Source organism: Moschus berezovskii, chromosome 18 (assembly GCF_049115385.1).
Source record: "Moschus berezovskii isolate FMDL1 chromosome 18, NW_MosBer_1.0, whole genome shotgun sequence".
In the NCBI taxonomy this organism is placed as follows: domain Eukaryota; kingdom Metazoa; phylum Chordata; class Mammalia; order Artiodactyla; family Moschidae; genus Moschus; species Moschus berezovskii.
Genome location: NC_142477.1, coordinates 22,446,103 through 22,470,516, shown reverse-complemented (window position 1 = coordinate 22,470,516; position 24,414 = coordinate 22,446,103). Strand labels below are relative to the sequence as shown.

The window sequence follows — 24,414 nt, the reverse complement described above, 5'->3', positions numbered from 1 at the left end:
AGGTCAAGTGGTCTAATATTCACATCTCTTGAAGAATGTTCCACAATTTATTGTGAACCACACAGTCAAAGGCTTTGGCATAGTGAATAAAACAGAAATAGATATTTTTTCTGGAGCTCTTGGTTTTGTGAAGATCCAGCGAATGTTGGCAACTTGATCTCTGGTTCCTTTGCCTTTTCTAAAACCAGCTTGAACATCAGCAAGTTCACAGTTCACGTATTGCTGAAGCCTGGCTTGGAGAATTTTTATATGTATTGAAATAATTAGGAAATGAATAATGATTTTAGAACATTCTAAAATTATTCTAAAAATAATATTCATTTCCTGTTTATTTCAATACATATCAAAATTTTCATTTAGAGAAACAATTAATTGTCTATTACTACCTCATGAGAATAGTTGACTCACTGGAAAAGACCCTGATGCTGGGAGGGATGAGGAGAAGGGGATGACAGAGAATGAGATGGCTGGATGGCGTCACCGACTCTATGGACATGAGTTTGAGTGGACTCCGGGAGTTGGTGATGGACAGGGAGGCCTGGCGTGCTGTGATTCATGGGGTCTCAAAGAGTTGGACACGACTGAGCGACTGAACTGAACATAATATATTACCACACATGGTCATTTAAACCATAAGTATTTATTTTATCTCTATTAGTCAAAAATTTAGATATGGATTAGGATCTCTGCTGCATTAGTGACTCTCATAAGGCTGAAATGATGGTGTCAGCCTAGACGGACTTCTCATCTGAAGTCATGAGTGAAGATATCTGAGTGCACGTGATAGTTTCAAGAATTCATCAAAAGTTGTTGAACAAAAATTTGCTTTCATTCTTGACAAACTGGTGTCTCCAAAATGGCAGCTTGTTTTATCAAAGCATACAATCTGAAAGGACAATAGTGTTTAACGGCAATGTGAAGGTTACAAACTTTTGTAACCCGAACACAACAGAAACTTCTCATCATATTTCCTATATTCTACTGGTTAAAAGCAAGTCACTAAGCCATCTTACATTCAAAGAGAGGGTTAGAGACAAGGACATGCAGGAGACCCTCTTATTAATAAAATACTGCCTATGACAGGCTTTTAAATAAAATGCTAATTTATACATGATGTTGTACATATTGAAAGCTGAGATAAGAATATTCTCTTCATTTTACTGCTTTGTTAGTAGCATTTTAAATGTTATCAGAGTAAAAAAAGTATACTTTTTAGATTGTGTTGAACATTAAAACCTCTTATACAAAAATGGGCAAAAGACTTCAAAAGCCATTTCTCCAAAGAAGATAAAATAACCAACAAAATGACAATATTGTGAAAAAAATAATTTTATTTTTTTCAGCTTTATTGAGGAAAATTGACAAAACTTGTAAGTATTTAAGGTGGGATTTAATGATTCAATATTCAAAAATATTATAAAATAATATCCACAATCAAGTTAAAGTAATATATTTGTCCCCTCGCATAGTTATCACTTTGCCAGATTTTCAAGGGAAATTTTATACATTTAGAGAATCCATAGATATGGCAATTTCAATGGCAAGCCACTCCAGTACTATTGCCTAGAAAATCCCATGGATGGAGGAGCCTGGTAGGCTGCAGTCCATGGGGTCGCTAAGGGTCGGACACGACTGAGCGACTTCACTTTCACACATTGGAGAAGGAAATGGCAACCCACTCCAGTGTTCTTGCCTGGAGAATCCCAGGAACGGGGAAGCCTGGTGGGCTTCCGTCTATGGGGTCACACAGAGTCGGACACGACTGAAGTGACTTAGCAGCAGCAGCAGCAGCCACAAAAATGCCTATTTATGAAGTCATAAAAATTTCCCTGGAAAATTTTGCATAAGACATTTTTGCATACATTTTAACAATATTTCAGATGTTTAAGAGAATGATAATTTGAAGATATTAAGTTGTGAGAGATTTGATATTATCTTGTTCAAACATTCTAGTTAAAAGAATGGCAAGAGTAGCTAGAATATTATAAATTTTGCCATACTCATTTTTTGAGTATACTTGTCTTGACCATTAAAGAGAATTTAGTTCAGTGACGTGTTGTATTCATCACCTTAGCCCCACTCCCAAGCAAAGACTCTGCCATTCATTAGGTAATCAAAGTGAAGTTAAGTGAAAGTCACTCAGTCATGTCCAACTCTTTGTGATCCCATGGGCTGTAGCTCGCCAGGCTCCTCTGCCCATGGGATTCTCCAGGCAAGAATACTAGAGTGAATTGCCATTTCCTTCTCCAGGGGATCTTCCCAACCCAGGGATTGAACCTGGGTCTCCTGAACTGCAGGCAGACTGATTACCATCTGAATCACCAAGGAAGCCAGGTAATCAAAGACTGTATGTAGATAAATCAGGTTTGTTCTGCCCCCTGGAACTTCTGGTTATTACTCTTTCTCTCTTGAAAATATCAGAAAAGTATATTCTATTTCCTTCTTTATTTATTTAGGATTCCAGAAATAGCTATTAGATGCCTTCTACATATTGTATACAGGATAAGGACTGGATATACAGCAAAGACCAAGAAAAACATGATGATCCATGATCCTTTACATGGAACTTCTTTATAAGTGTTAGTCACTCTGTAATTCCACTCAGTTAAATATATCATAATTTCTTTTTTTATTCTAAAGCACTACATATTGGATTTGATGCTAATAAACTTAACTATACAGTTTTGAAACAACCACTTACATGCACAGTTTGCCAAATGCATTATTTGAAAACACTAAGATTTAAGGGTTTATTATATACCATATTTATATAAATCATATGAAAATAATCTCCACATGATAATGGATTTAGAAAAAGAAGCTATGTGGTCAATTCCATATAAATAATTTCACATGTAACCCGAAAAATAAATGTTCAGTTCAGTTCAGTTCAGTCGCTCAGTCGTGTCCGACTCTCCGCGACCCCATGAATCACAGCACGCCAGGCCTCCCTGTCCATCACCAATTCCCGGAGTACACTCAAACTCATGTCCACAGAGTCGATGATGCCATCCAGCCATCTCATTCTCCGTCGTCCCCTTCTCCTCCCTCCCCCAACCTTTCCCAGCATCAGAGTCTTTTCCAGTGAGTCAACTCGTCGCATGAGGTGGCCAAAGTATTGCAGTTTCAGCTTTAGCATCAGTCCCTCCAATGAACATCCAGGATTGATCTCCTTTAGAATGGACTGGTTGGATCTCCTTGCAGTATAAGGGACTCTCAAGAGTCTTCTCCAACACCACAGTTCAAAAGCATCGATTCTTCGGCGATCAGCCTTCTTCACAGTCCAACTCTCACATCCATACATGACCACGGGAAAAATCATTGCCTTGACTAGACGGACCTTGGTTGGCAAAGTAATGTCTCTGCTTTTTAATATATTATCAAGGTTGGTCATAACTTTCCTTCCAAGGAGCAAGCGTCTTTTAATTTCCTGGCTGCAATCAGCATCTGCAGTGATTTTGGAGCCCAAGAAAACAAAGTCTGACACTGTTTCCACTGTTTTTCCATCTATTTCCCATGAAGTGATGGGACCAGATGCCATGATCTTTGTTTTCTGAATGTTGAGCTTCAAACCAACCTTTTCACTCTCCTCTTTCACTTTCATCAAGAGGCTTTTGAGTTCCTCTTCACTTTCTGCCATAAGGGTAGTGTCATCTGCATATCTGAGGTTATTGATATTTCTCCCAGCAATCTTGATTCCAGCTTGTGCTTCTTCCAGCCCAGCATTCCTCATGATGTACTCTGCATATAAGTTAAATAAGCAAGGTTACTAAAGATAAATTGTAGTTCATTTAACTTCTACTTATTAAATTACTCAAGTAGAAATTCACACAGTTTTATTAGGTTTGTGTGTGCCTGCTAAGTCGTTTCAGTCGTGTCCAACTCTTTGCAACCCTCTGGACTGTAACCTGCTCTGTCCACGGGATTCTCCAGGCAAGAATACTGGAGTGGAATGCCATGCTCTCCTCCAGGGGTTCTCCCAATCCAGGGATCAAACTTGGGTCTCTTATGTCTCCTGCATCAGCAAGAGGGTTCTTTACCACTACCACCACCTGGGAAGCCCCTAGTTGTATTAAATATATAAACTAAGCAATTATATGCAAAAACAAAGCTACACAAGAAAGGATTCTTGCTGCTTCCACATTTATTCTTGTAAGTCAGCTAATATTAGAATAACAAACATATGGCAATGACAATTTGAATCTAAACATGAAGTTGTGAAATGGAAGAGGTTATTATTATACTAGGCTATAATTAGTATTGTAATTGTTTTTGCTAGAATAATTTTTTTTCCTATTATCATGGCATTTTTGACAAAGTCCAGCAACAATGGTTCAGTTAACTACACAAAATGTGACCCGGAGTATTTATTTTGTACAAACATGTTAAATGTAAAGTACAGCAATAGTTCAGGAAGATATTAACTGAATTTTGGGATGTAATTGCCTGGTGCTTAAATTGTTCTGTAAAGTTGTCTTACATGCTCTGGATCAAAGCCATTGTAGAACATTCCAACTATTATTTTCAATTTAGACCGTCAGCTCTGGTCCATTTACCAAGTGGTGAAATCAGAGCAATTGATTCTTCTGAATCTCTGCCAGTTACACCCCATCTAATTTCTCCAGTCCATATGCACACATCTGAGTGTTATTTTTGGACTTCAACAAGAATTGCTCTATCATCAATTGAATAGGCATAGGTTTAGGATGATGTTCATAATTGGAAGGGCTGAAATTGCTCACTCAGGTAGGAAGTGACCCTTCAGTAAACTGCAGATCAAATTCAACTCTGATAAATCCCGTTATGGTATGTAACCCCCTGAAGGAGAAAATGGCAACCTACTCTATTATTCTGGCTGGGATAATCCTGTGAACAGAAGAACCTGGCAGTCTATAGTCCATAGAATTGTAAAGAGTAGTACCCTACTGAGTGACTGAGCACACATGCAAGGTAAACAAGGTAATGTTTCAGTTTTGTGTTACAATTCAGAGAAGGATTATTTGTGATTATAAATGATTTATTTTCAGTAACAAAGATTTTTCACAAGTTTCCATCAATTTACTATCTGTAGGGAAAGAGCAAATTAGCCAAGATCCTGTGGTCAGGCTCTCTCGACCCACGGCCTCTAGCTCTTGCCCCACATTTTGTAAATAATGAGTATGTAACAGCCGAGATCACTTATAGCACTGTGCCTGCGGCCTCATGAGGTACTTGCTTGGTCAAGTGCTGCTTTGTGCAGTAAGCATATATAAGCTCCATCTGAGAAGGCATTGAGGCTGCATAGAGGTTCTGTTATGTCAGCAACATTATGGTTATGTTACTACTGATGTGTCATGGCTGTGTCCATGGAGTAGCCACAAGAGGAGAAGTATAGTGTGTCTGCTGCTACAATTGCTGTGCCAACAAGGAGAGAATAAACACGTCTGCAGTTCCTACAGCTCCTTGAGCTTTCTTCCAGCTTTCCTGCTTGTACTTTGTCTACCCTGGGTTCAGCGAACTGTGCAAACAGCGTGAAAGAGACAACTGGCGTCATGAACAGAATCAGAGATACAATCAGTGTAGTCGACAGGATACCCAGCAGCTAGAGGAGCCTGAGGCTACACTGGATGGAGGAAGCCAGTGGCCACCATAGAGCTTGTGGTACCATGTGGCCACTATACTCTTGGCATGGGCTCCAGTGGAACACTGGGAAGCAGTGGGTGGTTCACTGTATAGAACTGAAAATGTGTTAGAAGATATGGATCGTGTCCTATGTGATGCCACACTGGTGCCCAATGTGCAACAATATGGACTGTGGGTCCATCTTTGCCAACAAGTCCCATTGTACATCAGAAAGTGAAGAGTGAGCAACCTATGGACCAGGGGGGCATCCTCAAGGGCCCCAATTGTGACTGAGTTCACTATGTTTCAACCATATACTCAGGAAGAGGTGGTCTACTTGGGTAAGCAGTTTCGATAAAAGCAAAGGGAAACCTTGGCAACTTGGCTTCTGCAACTATGGGGCACAAGTGTGGGCCCAGTGACTGTTGGGGTTTTGTGGATCCTTACTGACAGAAGTAGAGTCAGCAATACAGAATGCATCTATTTAAAACCTATGTTGCATTCTCAACATAGCACAAATACACATGAAGTTTATTATAGTCTTTGTATCTTATGTAATTAGGATAATGCATGACATAATCTACAAATAGATTGTTGTTCAGCCATTCAGTCATGTTTGACTTCTTGCAACCCCATCGACTGCAACACACCAGGCTTCTCTGTCCTTCACTGTCTCCCAGAGCTTGCTCAAACTCATGTCCCTTGAGTCGGTAATGCCATTCAAATATCTAATCTTCTGACGTCCTGCCTTCAATCTTTCCCAGCATCAGGGTCTTTTCTAATGAGTTGGCACTTCACATCAAGTGGCCAAAGTATCAAAGTTTCAGCTTCAGCATCAGTCCTTCAAATGAATATTCAAGAGTGATTTCCTTTCAGTTCAGTTCAGTTGCTCAGTCATGTCCGACTCTTTGCGACCCCATGAATCAAAGCACACCAGGCCTCCCTGTCCATCACCAACTCCCGGAGTTCACTCAAACCCACCTCCATCAAGTCGGTGATACCATCCAGCCATCTCATTCTCTGTCATACCCTTCTCCTCCTGCCCCCAATCCCTCCCAGCATCAGAGTCTTTTCCAGTGAGTCAACTCGTCGCATGAGGTGGACAAAGTATTGGAGCTTCAGCTTTAGCATCAGTCCTTCCAATGAACACCCAGGATTGATCTCCTTTAGAATGGACTGGTTGGATCTCCTTGCAGTATAAGGGACTCTCAAGAGTCTTCTCCAGCACCACCATTCAAAAGCATCAATTCTTCGGCGATCAGCGTTCTTCACAGTCCAACTCTCACATCCATACATGACCACGGGAAAAACCATAGCCTTGACTAGACGGACCTTTGTTGGCAAAGTAATGTCTCTGCATTTTAATATGCTATCTAGGTTGGTCATAACTTGATTTTCTTTAGGATTGACTAATTTGATCTCCTTGCAGTTCAAGGGACTCTCAAGAGTCTTCTCCAACACCACAGTTCAACATCAATTCTTCAGCACTGTCTTCTTTCTGGTCCAACTTTCACATCCATATATGACTACTGGAAACCACAGCTTTAACTATATGGACATTTGTAGGCAAAGCGATGTCTCTGTTTTTTTAATATGCTGTCTAGGTTTGTCACAGCTTTTCTTCCAAGAAGCAAGTGGCTTTAATTTCACGACTGCAGACACCATCTGCAGTGATTTTGGAGCCCAAGAAAATGAAATCTGTCACTGTTTCCATTCTTTCCCTATCTATTTGCCATGAAGTGATGGGACCGGATGCCATGACCTTAATTTTCTGAAAGTTGAGTTTTAAGTCAGCTTTTTCACTCTCCTCTTTCACTTTCATCAAGAGGCTCTTTAGTTCCTCTTCACTTTCTGCCATAAGGGTGGTATCATCTGCATATCCCAGCAATCTTGATTCCAGCTTGTGCTTCATCCAACCCAGCATTTTGCATCATGTACTCTGCATATAAGTTCAATAAGCAGGGTGACAATATACAGCCTTAACATACTCCTTTCTCAATTTGGAACCAGTCTGTTGTTCCATGCCCTGTTCTAACTGTTGCTTCTTAACCAGAATACAGGTTTCTCAGGAGGCAGGTAAAGTGATCTGGTAGTCCTATCTCTTTAAAAATTTTCCACAGTTTGTTGTGACCACACAAAGGTTTTGGCATAGTCAGTGAAGCAGAAACATATATTTTTTTTTTTCCTCTGGAATTCTCTTGCTTTTTCTGTGATCCAAGGAATGTTAGCAATTTGACCTCTAGTTCCTCTGCCTTTTCTAAATTCAGCTTGAACAGCTGGAAGTTCTCAATTTATGTACTGCTGAAGCCTCACTTGGAGAATTTTGAGCATTACTTGCTAGCAAGTGAAAGTGCAATTGTGTGGTAGTTTGAACATCTTTGGCATTGCCTTTCTTTAAGATTGGAATGAAAACTGACCTTTTCCAGTCCCATGGCGAGTGCTGAGTTTTCCAAACTTATTGGCATATTGAGTGCATCACTTTAACAGCATCATCTTTTAGGATTTGAAATAACTCAGCTGGAATTCCATCACCTCCACTAGCCTTGTTCATAGTGATGCTTCATAAGGTCCAATTGACTTGACACTCCAGGATGTGTGACTCTAAGTGAGTGATCACACCAACATGGTTATCTGGGTCATGAATATCACTTTTGTATTGTTCTTCTGTGCATTGTTGCCACCTCTTCTTAATATCTTCTGCTTCTCTTAGGTCCATACCATTTTTGTCCTTTATTGTGCCCATCTTTTCATGAAGTATTCCCTTTGTATCTCTAATTTTCCTGAAATTATATAAATATAATATCATATAAAGTATTATGATATAATATATAATTTAAGCTTTATATACTATCATAATTAGTTTTTCTCTTATATAACATATAATATTATATTAAATATAATTAAACTTTATATTCGTCTTCCCAGATGCTGCTAGCTGTAAAGAACCCGCCTGTCCCTGAAGGAGACATGAGTCACAGGTTCTATCTCTGGGTAGTGAAGATTCCCTGGAAAAGGAAATGGCAACCCACTTTAATATTCTTGCCTGAAGAATACCATGGATAGAGAAGCCTGGAGGGCTACAGTCCATAGGGTCACAAAGAGTCAGAAATGACTGAAGCAACTTAGCATGCAAACTTTATATAGTGCAGTAACTATTTTTCTCTTTTAGGAGTAGATAGAGTTGGTCAAAAAAATTCAATCATTCTTAGAAGATTTCAAGTAACTTATTTCAAACATTTCATTCCAATGATATGACATAATAGACAGTGGAACGTGTGTGTGTGTGTGTGTATATATATATATATATATATATATGTTATATACTTGCATCAGTCCAGTTCAGTCACTCAGTCATATCTGACTCTTTGTGACCCCATGGGCTGCAGCATGCCAAGCTTCCCTGTTCATCACCAGCTCCCAGAGTTTGCTCCAACTCATGTCCATCAAGTCTGTGATGCCATCCAACAATTTCATCCTCTGTTGTCCCCTTCTCCTCCTGCCTTCAATCTTTCCCAGCAACAGGGTCTTTTCCAAAGAGTCAGTCCTTCACATCCAGTGGCCAAAGTATTGGAGTTTCAGCTTCAGTATTAGTCCTTTCAATGAATATTTAGAACTGATTTCCTTTAGGATTGACTGCTATTATATATGTGTATACACACACAAACAGACTTCTTAAACAAAGGTCAGAGAAAAAGTAAAGCAATGTATTTATAGCCTATCAAAAGAAACTTGGACTAATATTTATTTTTAGAATAATTTCATGCTCTAATAGTAAAATATTGACAATATTTAAGAAGGTGGAAAGCATATACATACATGTCAGTTAGTAATGCAATTGATATTTGTCAACTCCTTAGATTCTGAACCCCTGTCTGTCCTTCTTTACTGCTGGCATTGCTTCATAAATATTCCCATGTATCAGTACAGAGCTTTCTGAGCAGAGATTACAGAAAGATATATTAACCCAATCCACCAAAGATGCAATATCTACACAGAAGCTGCAAATGGAGCCACTTTTTAGTGACTTTGGAATTGTCCATTCTCCTCCACCATGATATGGTTTAGAGGATTCATTCTAGTAAATTGAGTGGAAATATGAATGTAATCACCAACCCTCGCATTTTTTAGATCTTTAATACTGATGTTGATGTGGTTTTATGCTGTATCCATGGAATGAAAGAAAGAAGGATGATACCACTCCTCGAACCAGCACATCATAGATCATTTTTGCAACAAAATGACCTCCAGGCCCTACCATGGAACAAAGTCAATGTTCCGAAGTTAACATTGGCCCTAGTATTGGCCCTAACATTGGCCAAGTTCCTGGCCCTAGGTAATATCTCTACTCCATAATTCCCCATTTTCAGAATTTTGCTGAGCAATTAGAAGAGAGGAACGAGAGGAGGGGAGAGCAGACATAATATAAGGATTATAAATGAGACTTTGTCAATCATGCAGACACTATTAATAGAATAATAGTATAATTTTGTGTACCATTTGCCATTTGGGGGTAAAATCTATATGCAATTAAAATTGACCGCTTAGTTTAGCCATACTGACAAAAGACAATCTGAATAGTTCTAAATCTGCTAACAGAAGTCTTAATTTAAATCTTCCCCCAGAGAAAACTCCAGGAACAGATGAGCTAAGTGGCAAACTTTAGGGAGAAAAACTTGTAGGGTGAAATAATATGGTTTTATACCAACACTTCTAGAAAATAGAGAAAGAGCATATTTCCTGCTTCATCTTATGAGATCACTATAAACTTCTAAGTTTATAAAGTATCTAAGATACCAAAATCTTCTAAGAATTTGTTAACATGACCTTTTGGCTAAGACCAAGTGTAGTAAGGGGGCCTCCCAGGTGACACAGTGGTAAAGAATCTGACTGCCAATGTAGAAGACTCAGGTTTATTCTCTGAGTTGGGAAGATCCCTTGGAAGAGGAAATGGCAACCCACTCCAGTATTCTTAGCTGAAAAATTCCATGGACAGAGGAGAATAGTGGGCTATAGTCCGTGGGGTTACGAAAGGTCAGACATGACTGAGAACATAAAATAAAAGTAGAAAGAAGCATTCTAAACAAAATAACAAATATGATCCGGTGATATAAAAATGAGTATGTGTATGAAGAGAGAGATTCAGGGAGGAAGAGAGAGAAAGAGAAAGAGGGTAAATGAAGAAATATATTAACAAGTAAACTGTATCTTATAAAACCACATGCCTAGATCAATATTTAAATTTTTCCTAACATTTTGCTCCTTTCTTTTCTTCATCATTTGCCTTAAGGATGTTCATTTTTCTTGTCTTCCATTTTTTGCCTTAAAGATTTTTTTTTCTCCTTTGTTGAAATAGCTTTTTTCTCCCTCTGAAATCTGTTATCCTCAAATGAATTCAAGTTGTGCTTTTCTTTTTTTTTTTTTTCCAGAAAAGTCATAGTAACGTGATTTGTAGCTACATGTAAATGTGTGGTAAAATTCAAACTTGCAGAAAACATTTTCCTGTCTTATAATAGCATCAATAAAGCTCTAAAAGTGGTCTAATTTTAGTCCTCTTTATGCAATACCTCAGCTTTTCATCACATTTAAATAGCCTTCAGAGTGGGTGGTATTTAGTTAGAAGTCAGGCCAGAGAATAAGCTTCAAAGAAATGTGTGTTTATACAAACTTATTTTATATATTACTATATTCAGAGAATGTGTATTACTGTGTAAGCATATATAAATATTATATAAATATATGCCCACCATAAGATACACCTTTCAGGGAAACATAAGAAATAGAGATCTTTAGTTCTATATTTGTCATCATGCATTTTTATAGAGAAAGTAAGTGCTCTCACGTTACTTGTAGGAAGTTGGCAGATTGTGCTTCCAAATCGTAGGTGATAGTGTCATACAGCAGTGGTTTTAGCTTCTAAAATTAATTTGTTAGCAATCATTTTATATTTAAAGCTGTTACTTGCAATTGGGCAATTAGAAAACTTACTAGTTGTGGAAAAAATATTTTATCACTGCATGAAAAGATTTAGATAAAGAGAATTGAATATTTTTTTAAAAAAGACTTATTCTGGATATAGTAAAGCACTGAAACAGAATAGAATGAAAGCTTTCTAGAGTTAGTCAGTTCTCTGTTGCTTCTTAACAAAGTACCACACACTTACTAATGGTGTTTGAGAGTAAAGTTTCCAGGCAATAGTCAGCTGGATTCTTTCTTTGAGGTCTGTCCAGGCTGAAATCAAGGTATCAGATGAGGGTTGAAGTTTCATTCAAGGCTTAGGACCTTTGCTACATTTGTGTGGTTGTTGACAGAATGTATTTCCTTGCATGCTGCTACAGGACTTCTAGAGGCTGTGTCTTCATGGCCACAGCAAACTGAGTAAAAGTTATAGTGTATACCTGTTACCAGTTTGACCTCATCAGCTGCTCCTTTCAAAACTCACTACATTCCTGCTGCATCAATGGTTTCCTTGTTGTCCCTGCTATTAAAAAAAAAAGAAAACACTTAGCCTAGGGGAGACCACATTTCTAGTCTCTGGAATGTCAGTTCTCCAGATACCAACGTGTCCCAGAACAAGAAGAAATAACTAACTACATTAAGGGAGCTACACTGTAAGATTTACACAGTCATTAAAATTGACCTAAAAATATATTGTAATGACAACATATAAAAAAATCACCTTAACATTTTAGAAAAAAATCAAAATTACATAATCAACATGGGAATAAACAGTTCAAATTTTTATTCAGAAGGACCGAAAATAATCATAGTTTAGCACAAGTTGATATTTTAATAGTGGGGCTACAGAACAGGCTCCCTGGGGTCTCAGTGGTAAACAATCTGCTTTCCAATGCAGGAGACATGGGCTCAGTCCCTGTGTTGGGAAGATCCCCTGGAGGAGGAAATGGCAACCCACTCAAGTATTCTGGCCTGGGAAATCCCATGGAGAGAGAAGACTGGTGGGTTATGGTCCATGGAGTCACAAAGAGTTGGACATGACTTAGTGACAATATAGTAACAACAAAGTACTTAGAACGCATGTATATGTTTATATATCTGTTGGAAGATTTCAGGAAATTAAAAAGTAGGAGCATAAATAGCTATCCCCTGGAGAAGGAAATGGTAACCCACTCCAGTATTCTTGCCTGGAGAATCCCATGGGCAGAGAAGCCTGGTAGGCTGCAGTTCACGGGGTCGCAAAGAGTTGGACATGACTGAGTGACTGAACGGAACGGAAGGAATGGAAATAGCTATAAGAAAAGGATATTATAAACTTAGGAAAAGTCTATTGAGGTGCATAAACAAACAAACAAAAATTCTGGATCAGCTGTGAACTGTACTTTATTATTTAAAATAATGTAATCATTTTTTATTAAAACAGCAATCAAGGACAGCTATATAAAGCTCCAATACTTTGGCCACCTGATGCGAAGAGCCAATTCATTAGGAAAGACCCTGATGCTGGGAAAGATTGAAGGCAGTAGGAAAAGGGGATGACAGTGGACAAGATGGTTGGATGGTATCACCAACTCAATGGACATGAGTTTGAGCATACTCCAGGAGATGGTAAAGGACAGGGAAGCCTGCCATGTTGCAGTCCATGGGGTAGCAAAGTGTTGGATACACCTGAGGAATTGAACAACAATATATTAGTAAGAATACTAGTGCAAAAAGGGAGATTTTGGAGGGAAAATATTGAAGGTTAAAACTTCATCTACTATTACAGTAAGTGAATTGATAATGATCAAAATCATTAAACTACGAAGTGGTCATAAAACATACATTTAGAAAAATGGGGTGATTTCTAGAGGAAAAAGTAAAAAGTTGTGGATGTGGTTGCCTCAGAGAAGCAGGGCTGAAAACTACAGCATGTCAACTAAGATATCTCTATTTTTATAATTCAATATCATTTGATATTTATGGTATGCACATTTATTAATTTGATTACAAATTAAGAAACAGTATTACATTCACAATGAATATGGGGAGTGAAAATTATTTAGGAAGGCCATTAGTTTGTTAATATTTTAATAGTATAAATCTTTTCACAACCCAATTACTGAACTCCCCTTATGTGTTTGACAGCATGCAAAGCTTTGCAGATAGAAAGATAAATAAGTCAGAATGAGTTAGATTCCTGTTAGCCCCAAACATAAGCCTTTTCTTGACTGTGATTGGCTCATTTTATTTCCATCTGCTGCTTTTCTTGCTTGGGATTTGTAGCTGTCCATTAAGAGACAATTTTTTAAAATATTTTAATTTGTTTATTTCAACTGGAGGATAATTACTTTACAATATTGTGATTTTTTTTCCATACATTGACTTAAATCAGCCATGGATGCACATATATCACCCCATCCTGAAAATCCCTCCCACCTCTCTCCCCATCCCATCCCTCTGGGTTGTCCCAGAGCACCGGGTTTGAGCACCCTGCTTTATGCATCAAACTTGCAATCATCAAGTAACACCTTGCTTTCAACCTAATATTGTTGAGATTCATAAGCAGCAGGTGTTAATCAGTCCAGACTTGATTTCCAAGAGAAAAATCTGTAGGGTACTAAAGTGACAAGATTAGTGACATGAGGGTAGTTTATTACTCAGAGCACTTTTGAGCATACAGTGAAAAAATATGAATTTACTTAGTCTGAGTATACATACAGTTCTTATTAGAAAGAATCCCATGAATATGTGAGTAAATATACTTATAAATGTGACATCAAGTTAGACTCTACCTTTAAAAAATCATTTTAAAAATACACTAATATTTTACTTAAGAGTGATACAATATACAGAATCTGTATTGGCTTTAACAGCACTTTTAAAACATTTACTTATAATTGCATATCATTGTTCTAAGAGATTCATATGATATGCCTAATTTGTGACCTTTAAATATAGCAGGAAATTTTTAAATTACAGCAAGAAAGTGACAACCGAATGGTTGTGAAAAGGATATTCTCAGAAGCTATTGTTCACAATAAAAATTTATCCAAAGGCAAGACTGATCTTCTGGTACTCTTTTTAATGGATCATCAAAAAGATGTTTTTAAGATTTCTGGAACTCTACATAAAATTGTCAGTGTTAAGCTCATGGACATTCAGAAGGGAAGAGATCCAAACAGAGACACAGGATATATTTATTGCCAGAGAACTGATCGAAGTGATTATTCTGACCGTACAAAGAAGACAACCAAGGATGAGCTATTGAATTTACTAAAAAATATTGATGAGGATTCAAAACTTTCCGCCAAAGAGAAGAAAAAATTGTTAGGTCAATTCTATAAGTGTCACCCAGATGTCTTTACTGAGTATTTTGGGGACTGAGTTTCCAGTGTCTGTATATAATTTGTATATTTTAAGAATAAATTATGTATCCTAAAGATTCAATCATATTGTAATATTAGATGTTCCTCTAAGTATAAAACTGTACCTAGTAAAACATTTTTTTGAATAAAAAAAAATTCATTGACTTTCCTGCAGATATTTTTAGAGGAGATTTCAGGTGCTTTGATCACAAAAGATTACTATGTGAGGAAAAGATATGTTAATTAACTTGACTGTAGTAAACTGTTCATATGTGTATCAAATCATATTTTATACCTTAAATATATCCAATTTTTATTTTAAAATAAAATTTTAATTTTAAGTTGTTTTTATTGAAGTATAATTGGCTTACAACATTATGTTAGTTATTGCTATACAACAAAGTGCTTCAGTTATATATACATTCCTTTTTAAATAACCTTTTCAAAAATATGGAACACTTCACAGATTTACACGTCATCCTTAAGCAGGGGCCATGCTATTCTTCTCTGTATAGTTCTAATTTTAACACATATATTGCTGAAGTGAGCACCAAAATAGTTTTAAAAGTCACATTAGGAACTGAAAATCAAATATAAGATAGTGTTTTAAAACACTATTTTCAGGGACAGGATCACAATTGCTTTACATACTCTAATCATATAACACTAGCTCTAATTTTAAAAAATAGTGAAGATATAATCTGATCTACAGTTCTTAAAATCAAGTAAATAATTATCCTTACCCCTAGTAGAATCTATTCCATGTATAACCAAGTGTGTGTCTTCATCATGTCTGAGTAGTGAGGTGTTTGGACTCCAATGTGGTTTACAGACTTTTTTCTTCCTATTGTGTTTATTTGTGTTTTCCCTTACTTAAGTCTCCTAAATAAAACTCTCAAGATTGTATTAATACTTATTTGTATATTAATGGATTACAATTTATTCACTTTATACATATATTTATTTAAAATCTGAGGCCAAGATTAAAAGTGGACATTTGTTCTCATTCTGTACTTCTGAAACGATTTACAATATACATAGTAAGTTAAACATGAATATGAAAATATTACAAGAAATAATGATAGCAAGTTCCAAATTCTTTCTCCTCATTCATTCTTGCTTAATTGTCAAAGAAAATGCCCCTTAAACTGAGCTGTATTCACTGAAAAGAGCAATGTTTTCCTAGAGTACTAATGAATCTGGGGCTTCTGCAGTGGTGCTAATGGTGAAGAATCTGCTTGCCAATAAAGGAGACAAAAGAGTTGTAGGTTTGATGCCTGAGTGGGAAGATCTTCTGGAGGTGGAAATTGCAATCCACTCCAGGATTCTTGCCTGGAAAAATCCTTGGACAGAAGAATCTGATGGGCTACTGTCCATAAGGTCACAGAGTCGGACATGACTGACGATTGAGTGTGTTAGTCACTCACTGTGCACACATACAATGATGATTTTGAGAGATCTCTCAATTGGCAATGTTTTTTAAATTATTATTTCCTCCTTCGCTTAGGACATTCACTATCACTTTGCCAAATGTTATCATCACTGTTACCTACATCCAGACTCCTTATGTTGCACCTCCGCTTGAATACAGTATGTTATAATCCGTACCTGCCAAAAGAAACTGCTTTGAGAAGAAAGCATGTAGATATGGAAGCAACCTAGATGTCCATCAGCAGACGAATGGATAAGAAAGCTTTGGTACATATACACAATGGAGTATTATTCAGCCATTAAAAAGAATACATTTGAATCAGTTCTAATGAGGTGGATGAAACTGGAGCCTATTATACAGAGTGAAGTAAGCCAGAAAGAAAAACACCAATACAGTACACTAATGCATATATATGGAATTTAGAAAGATGCAAATGATAACCCTGTATACGAGACAGCAAAAGAGACACAGATGTATAGAACAGTCTTTGGGACTCTATGGGAGAGGGTGAGGGTGGGATGATTTGGGAGAATGGCATTGAAACACGTATGTTGTCATATGTGAAATGAATCACTAGTTCAGGGTCAATGCATGTTATAGGATGCTCGGGGCTGGCATGTGGGGATGACCCAGAGGGAGGATAAAGGGAGGAGGGAGGTGGGAGGGGGGTTCAGGAGGGGGAACTTATGTAAACCCGGGGAGAATTCATGTCAATTTATGGCAAAACCAACCAATATAATATTGTAAAATAATTTGCCTCCAATAAAAAATAAATTAATTACCAAAAAAAAAAAAAATAGATGACTGAGTTTGGGAAATCCAAAGTTTGATAGTCCACGTTGCTAACCTCCAACCTTCCTCCCATCTATGTTTCCTGTACTCTCCAACAGGCTGCGCTCCCATGGGCTCCCTTAGTTGTTTCCATCTGTTCTTTCTCTGCAGGCTTGATGCACATTTCAGCCTAACCAAGTTATTATGATGCATACAGGTCACAGCAAAAAGAATAGAAGCTTGTCTGAGATAATGAAACACACCTGCATAGAAGTTAAATCTCATTTTTAGTATATATCAAATCTTGAAATTTGTCCACCTTATAGTTTTATATTATTGAGGTCAAAGAAGTTAATTATCATATTCCTAAAAACTCACTGAAGGGACTTAGTGGTCCAGAGGTTAAGATGCCATATTTCCAAGGCAAGGAAACACAGGATGTTCCATCCTGATTGGAGAACTAAGATCCCATATGCTGCACAACGTAGCAAAAAAAAAAAAAAGCAATTGTACTCCAACAAAAATTGACTAAAAAGTTTTTTTTTTTAATTCACTGAAAATATGCCTTTACTTAAGGGAAGAAAAATATATGGAAATAAATTTCACTGTCTCTGAGTGCTTACTATTCACAAAGCATTCAAAGGAGACATGAGTGAATGCAACTGAGCTCCTGCAATTACTAAGAGATAAAATATAGCACTCCACATTTTAGTCTTTCAAAATATTGCTCATCTTACAGGACAGTGTTTTATTAAACTTACTCCCTATACCTTCTCTGTAATCACCAGTGAAAATGCTACTTTATTTAATTCTCCTCATATTCCAAGTTATAATAATTATATAGTGATTATAACAATAATCACCTTAATCAACTTGAAAATTATTATAATGAGACAAATGCAGTTGACAAAAAGGAATACTGTCATAATCAAGGGCTCTAAAATTTCCCTTTCACTGAGATATGCTTCTTTCTAGATGATTTTTTTTTCCATTTCAATTTATTCTACAGTCACAAGAGCTATGTTAGTAAAAAGTCAGACTCACAATTTCAGAGATTTATGTCAACATTCCCAAACCTTCTCATTTCCTAAAGACCAAAACCCAAGTCCTTTTTTTTGGCATCTGAGGCAACTAAAAATAATGTGTACTTGTTTCTTAGAGCCCGTAATTATGGTGATCCTGATATTTTAATGACAGTGGATGATGAAGGCAAGGAAGTTTCAAGGAAGACAGAGTAAACTACATTTCAACTTCTAAGTCTGTATATCTTGCTCTTTGAAATAATAGCCGCTGTGCCATTCAAAATTTAGCTTGAACATAACCTTTAACATGGCTAATCACTATCTGCAAAGTACCTCCTGACATCCTCTTATAATTGCCAAAACTCCACCTCATAGGTTAGAGCAGCTACATGAATTTGAGGTGCCACTTCTTGACTTTAAAGCAAGTTTTGAGTCAAATGTACTTAATAGATTCATATTTCATGAAGAATTTTTTTTTCTTTCAAGGGCTAAATAACAGAGCTGACCTTATTCATATAATAAAATGTCATCCTGTCACATAAGCTTGCAAACATTCTGAAACAAGCTCATTAGCGAATAATGATGCCAAAGAGTAACTTATCAATGTCAGTAAATACAATTTACATCCTTCTGATAATTTGCAGAAAGCAGAGTAATTATCAAAACTATCCCTTTCTCTGTAGTGAAAGAAAAAAAAAATCTGTAAGACTTAAAAAGTTATATTTAAAACATAAAGCAAATCAAAGATTCTTCATTCTCCCAGTATGAAAGATTTTTAATGAGATTCTAAACCTTAAGTGACTTATTTACATGTGATTCTGCTGTTACAAAATGAAAGTAAAAAAGGTGGCTAAAAACTTAAAATAGACCCTCTGATTCAAATTCTGTGTCTTCAAATTACCTTAGAAATAATTCAGTTCAGTTCAATTCAGGTGCTCAGTCGTGTCCAACTCTGCGACCCTGTGGACTGCAGCACACCAGGCTTCCTGGTCCATCACCAACTACCGGAGCTTGCTCAAACTCATGTCCATTGAGTCGGTGATGCACCCAATTGTGTGTGTGTGTGTGTACATACACAAGTTTCCACAATACCCACACACTATGCAGGTTTTCAGGGTAGGTAGATATTGACATTTCAAAGAAATTACAGTTATCAAAATAGACAGGTAAATATAACTATAAAATAATTTAAAGTCTTCCTAAATAAAGAAATTTCACTCAGTTGTATCCAACATTTTGCAACCCCTTGGACTGTAGCCTGCCAGGTTCCTCTGTCTGTGAGATATCGCAGGTAAAAACACTGGAGTAGGTTTCGATTTCCTTGTTCAGGGGATCTTTTCAACACAAGGATAGAAACTGGGTCTTCAGCATTGTAAGCAGATTGCTTACCATCTGAACCACTAGGGAAGCCCAAATGAAAAAATACTTTAGCAATATTCAGAATGACTTGAATTAGCTAGAGATGGAAAATGGAGAAAACATTTCATAAATATGTCTGTGATCTCAGCTGTGTCCTACTCTTTCTGACCCTATGGGCTGTAATCCACCAGGCTTCTCTGCCCATGGGATTTCCCAGGCAAGAATATTGGAGTGGGTTGCCATTTCCTTCTCCAAGGGGACTTTCCAACTCAGGGATCAGACCCACATCCCCTGCATCTCCTTCATTGGCAGGTGGATTCTTTACCACTGAGCCACCTGGGCTTCCCTGGTAGGTCAGCTGGTAAAGAATCCTGCAATGCCGGAGACCTTGGTTCAACTCCTGGGTCAGGAAGATCCCCTGGAGAAGGGGTAGGCTACCCAATCCAATATTCTTGTCCTTCCATGGTAGCTCAGCTGGTAAAGAATCTGCCTGCAATGGGGGAGACCTGGGTTTGATACCTGGGTTGGAACAATCTCCTGGAGAAGGGAACAGCTACCCACTCCAGTATTCTGGCCTGGAGAACCCCACTGACTGTACAGTCTATGAGGTCACAAAGAGTCAGACACAACTGAGCGACTTTCACGTTTCACACCTGGGACAGAGCTGTACAATATAGACAGGAGACACAGAACAGTGAAATATTTCCATGTAAGACAGAGCAATCCTTTCTACAGTCATATATCTGAAGAACTTTATCATTCTAGACTTAGATAGTGGAAAATAGTTATCATTTCTATATATTCTTTAGGTCAAGAATGTTTTCCTAATATTTTGAAGAGCATGACAAATAAATACCACACCAGAGAAAGTAACACTTGTGTAGATAGTAGCTGACATTGGGATTGGGTATATCTGCCAAATAATACACTATTTTATATTTTATTTATTTTTCTAATATACAGTTTTATACATTGTTTAGAAATGCATTATATATCTGAATATGTGCTAGGAGACATATTCGACATCTTTTGTTTGTTTGTTTGAACTTGAGTAAGGCATCTATGAAAACCGAGGCAAGGGCAGTGTCCTCCCCAGCCCAGTTGCCCCTAGGCACAGCAGGAGAGACTGAAAGCTCAACAGGGAAAAGCTGGACTACACTCAGGTATGGGAGTGCAGGCCCCCACATCTGGCTCAGGGATCTGGGGAGTAAACAAAAAGTGAAAGGCAAGTAAAGTCACTCAGTCATGTCCGACTCTGCGACCCCATGGAATGTAGCCTACCAGGCTCCTCCATTCATGAAATTTTCCCAACAAGAGTACTGGAGTGGGTTGCCATTTCCTTCTCCAGAGGATCTTCTCGACCCAGGGATCGAACCCAGGTCTCCCGCGTTGCAGTCAGATGCTTTACCATCTGAGCCACCGGGGAAGCTGGTAAACAAAACCTACCTGGAAAATAATTGGGAAAGAAAACGAGCAATTGCCCTCAGCACAGGTGAGGAAGGGAAGGAGGCTGGGCCGAGGGCAAGAGCATTTCACATCACAAACCTAACTTGGAAACTGGAAAGGACCATCTTCCACTGGCCTTTCGAGGAAGACCAGATGGATGATGGGAGAATCCACAGCAGGAGAAGGAGAGGCAATGTGGCTGGAGGGCAACAGCCCCGTTCCTTTCTGGGTACAAGAAGGCAGCAGAGGCACCAGGATTAGGCAGTGAGCTCACCAGGACCAAGTTTCTGCAGCTCAGAGATCACCCACCTCCCTCACCCAGCTGCTCATTCTGCTCGCTTGCTGGTGGGGAGCCACCCACTGGCCCCGAGGGAGTGAATGGCTCTGCGACCTGGGGTCCTGCCTCTTCTGTTTCTCCTCCCTTGGAGGTAGCGCTGGCCTCTGCCCCTTTGGCCTGGTGCTTCTGGCTCTGAGGAGTGGCAACAGCCTTCCCTTCCTGGGCACTGCCTCCATTGCTGCAGAGAACCACCTCCCCCTGCTCCGCCTCTGCTGCTGAGGAGGCAGACGAATCACCCCCACCCTCCTTCCGATTTCTCTTGAGGACAGGCCACTCAATTTGAAAGGTTTCTTGAAAGAGAATTTCTTCCTCTTCCTGGGGGTCTCCATGGGGGCACCCCTTCCCCCTTGGCATCAGCTCCCTGCCTAGGGGATGCTGGCTCTATGGCATCACCAGTGGCCCCCTCTGCCTTCTCTGTTCCATTTTTGAGGGTTGACTTCCCTTCACCTTTGAGGGGATAAGCCTCCATTGCTTTTCACGTGGCCAGTCCCCTGTCTGTCGACTCTGGAGGAGGAAGCATTTTCTGCCTGCTTGGCAGTCAGGTCACTCCAGGAAACCTTGGAGCTCTGGCTGCCCATGGTCAGGGGTTTCTGCTTGGGGGCCCCAGAGTCTGTTTGGTTGGGTGGGTCTCGGGGTGGGAGGGATGGAGTCTGAGGGTGAAGAGTGTTGGGGGAAACCGAGGTGCACCTCTGCTAGCTGTGACCACCACTGCTCTGCTTCTGGCCAGAATACCTTGACATTATTTTAGTTTTATAAAAATTTGAGAACTGAAAATATTTATATAAGGAAAATTATTTGATTTTTATCAAAGGAAATTTAGCAGTGAAGCAGGATCTCTGAAACTTAATATACCATCATTTGTGTAATATATGCATTCTGCACATTTTGTTTTCTTCTTTGGGATATTTTAAAGAGAAATGGCTTAAATATAAATCCTGTAAAACAATCAAGATAACTATACAACAAAGATATAATAATCAAAACAGTAAGTTCCTGACATAAAAGTACACACATAGAATAATGGAACAGAATGGAGAGCCCAGGAACAAATCTTCACATATATATTAATTAGCATTTGAATATGAAGCAAACAATACTTGCTAGGAAAATGGCAGTCTTCAATAAAGGGAGTTGAGAAAACTACATAATCACATGGGAAAGAAAGGAATTGCATCCCTATTATACACTGCTCACAAGAATTAACTCAAAATTAAAGACTCTAACATAAGACCTGAAACCATAAAACTCTCAGAAGAATATTTAGAAAAAAGTCTGTTGACATCTGTCTTGACAATAATTTTTTAAATATGACACCAAAAGTAAAAGAGTAAAAGCAAAACTTAGTAAGTGGGACTATATCAAATCAAAAGCGTATGCATAGCAAAAGAAGCAATGAACAATGGGGAGGGAGGTGGGAGGGGGGTTCAAGATCGGGAACACATGTACACCCAGGGCAGATTCATGTCAATGTATGGCAAAACCAATACAATAATGTAAAGTAGTTAGCCTCCAATTAAAATAAATAAATTTAAAAAAAGAAGAAGCAATGAACAAAACGAAAATATATTCTACAGAATGTGAGAAAATATTTTCAAATCATATAGGTGAAAAGGGGTTAATATCCAAAATATATAAACAATTCAGATAACTCAGTACCAAATAAAGTTTGATTTTAAAGAGGGATAAGGGAATTGAATAGGCATTTCTCAAAAGGAACTGTATAAATGGTCAACCGATACATGAAAATATTCTAAAAATTGCTAATCATCAGGGAAATGCAAACACAAACCCTAGTGATATAACATCTCATACTTGCTAGATTGGCTATTATGAGAGAGAGAGATAAAGTGTTTGTGAGAATGTGGAAAAAAGGGAAACTTTCTTGCCCATTGCTGAAGGGAATGTAAATTGGCCAGATGTTATGGAAAACAATAAGGAGTTTCCTCAAACAATTAGAAATAGTACTAATATAAAATCCAACAATTTTATTTCTGTGTATATATCCAAAGGAAATGAAAGCAGGATCTCAGAGTGATATCCTCATTCCCATGTTCATTAAAGCACTATTCACATTAGCCAAGAAAACAGCCTGTTTATCTATGGATAAACAAAGATATGTTACATACATAATGTATAGTATATATATATATATACACACATATATAGGTATAACTGTATATATAATGAAATGTATATATAATGAAATACTACTCAGTCACTAGAAAAAGGAAAATTCTTAGCTTTGTTACATCATGGATGAACTTTGAGTGAATTGGTCTAAGAGAAATAAATCATTCTGAGAAAGACAAAAACTGCACTATTTCACTTACACAGAGAGTCTCTGAAAGTCAGACTCATGGAGAGTATAATAGTGGTTATCAAAGATTAGGAGTTGCGGGAAATGGAGAGATTTTAGTCGAAGTGTTCAATCTTCCTGTTACAAGATGAATAAGTTCTGGGGCTCTAAATCATAGCATTTTGATGATAGTTCATAATGGAAGTTGTTAGAACAGATTTTTCACGTGCTCTCATCACAAGAAAATAAATGATTATGTCAGGAAATGAAATTAACCGTATTGTCTTAATCAAAGCTGGAATCAAGATTGCCAGGAGAAATATCAATAACCTCAGATATGCAGATGATACCACCCTTATGGCAGAAAGTGAAGAGGAACACAAAAGCCTCTTGATGAAAGTGAAAGAGGAGAGTGAAAAAGTTGGCCTAAAGCTCAACATTCAGAAAGCTAAGATCATGGCATCTGGTCCCATCACTTAATGGGAAATAGATGGAGAAACAGTGGAAACAGTGTCAGACTTTATCTTTTGGGGCTCCAAAATCACTGTGGATGCTGATAGCAGCCATGAAATTAAAAGACGCTTATGCCTTGGAAGGAAAGTTTTGACCAACCTAGATAGCATATTAAAAGCAGAGACATTGCTTTACAACAAAAGTACGTCTAGTCAAGGCATGGTTTTTCCAGTGGTCATGTATGGATGTGAGAGTTGGACTGTGAAGAAAGCTGAGTGCTGAAGAGGGGTCACCAAGAGTCAGACACGACTGAGCGACTGAACTGAACTGAATCAATATGTTGTAAAAACTTCCTTGTTGACTTAGCAGTAAAGAATCCTCCTGCCAATGCAGGA

General features: G+C 38.0%; 1 non-coding gene and 1 pseudogene across 1 annotated transcript; both read right to left on the bottom strand.

The window, feature by feature from the left end:
• Nucleotides 1-15,347: 15,347 nt before the first annotated feature.
• Nucleotides 15,348-15,454, bottom strand: LOC129553440 (U6 spliceosomal RNA). The gene has a single exon (XR_008685465.2). It is a non-coding gene; the product is annotated as a U6 spliceosomal RNA (small nuclear RNA).
• A 5,780-nt stretch (nt 15,455-21,234) lies between these two features.
• Nucleotides 21,235-21,848, bottom strand: LOC129553114 (MARCKS-related protein pseudogene; annotated as a pseudogene).
• Between the last annotated feature and the right edge of the window lie 2,566 nt (nt 21,849-24,414).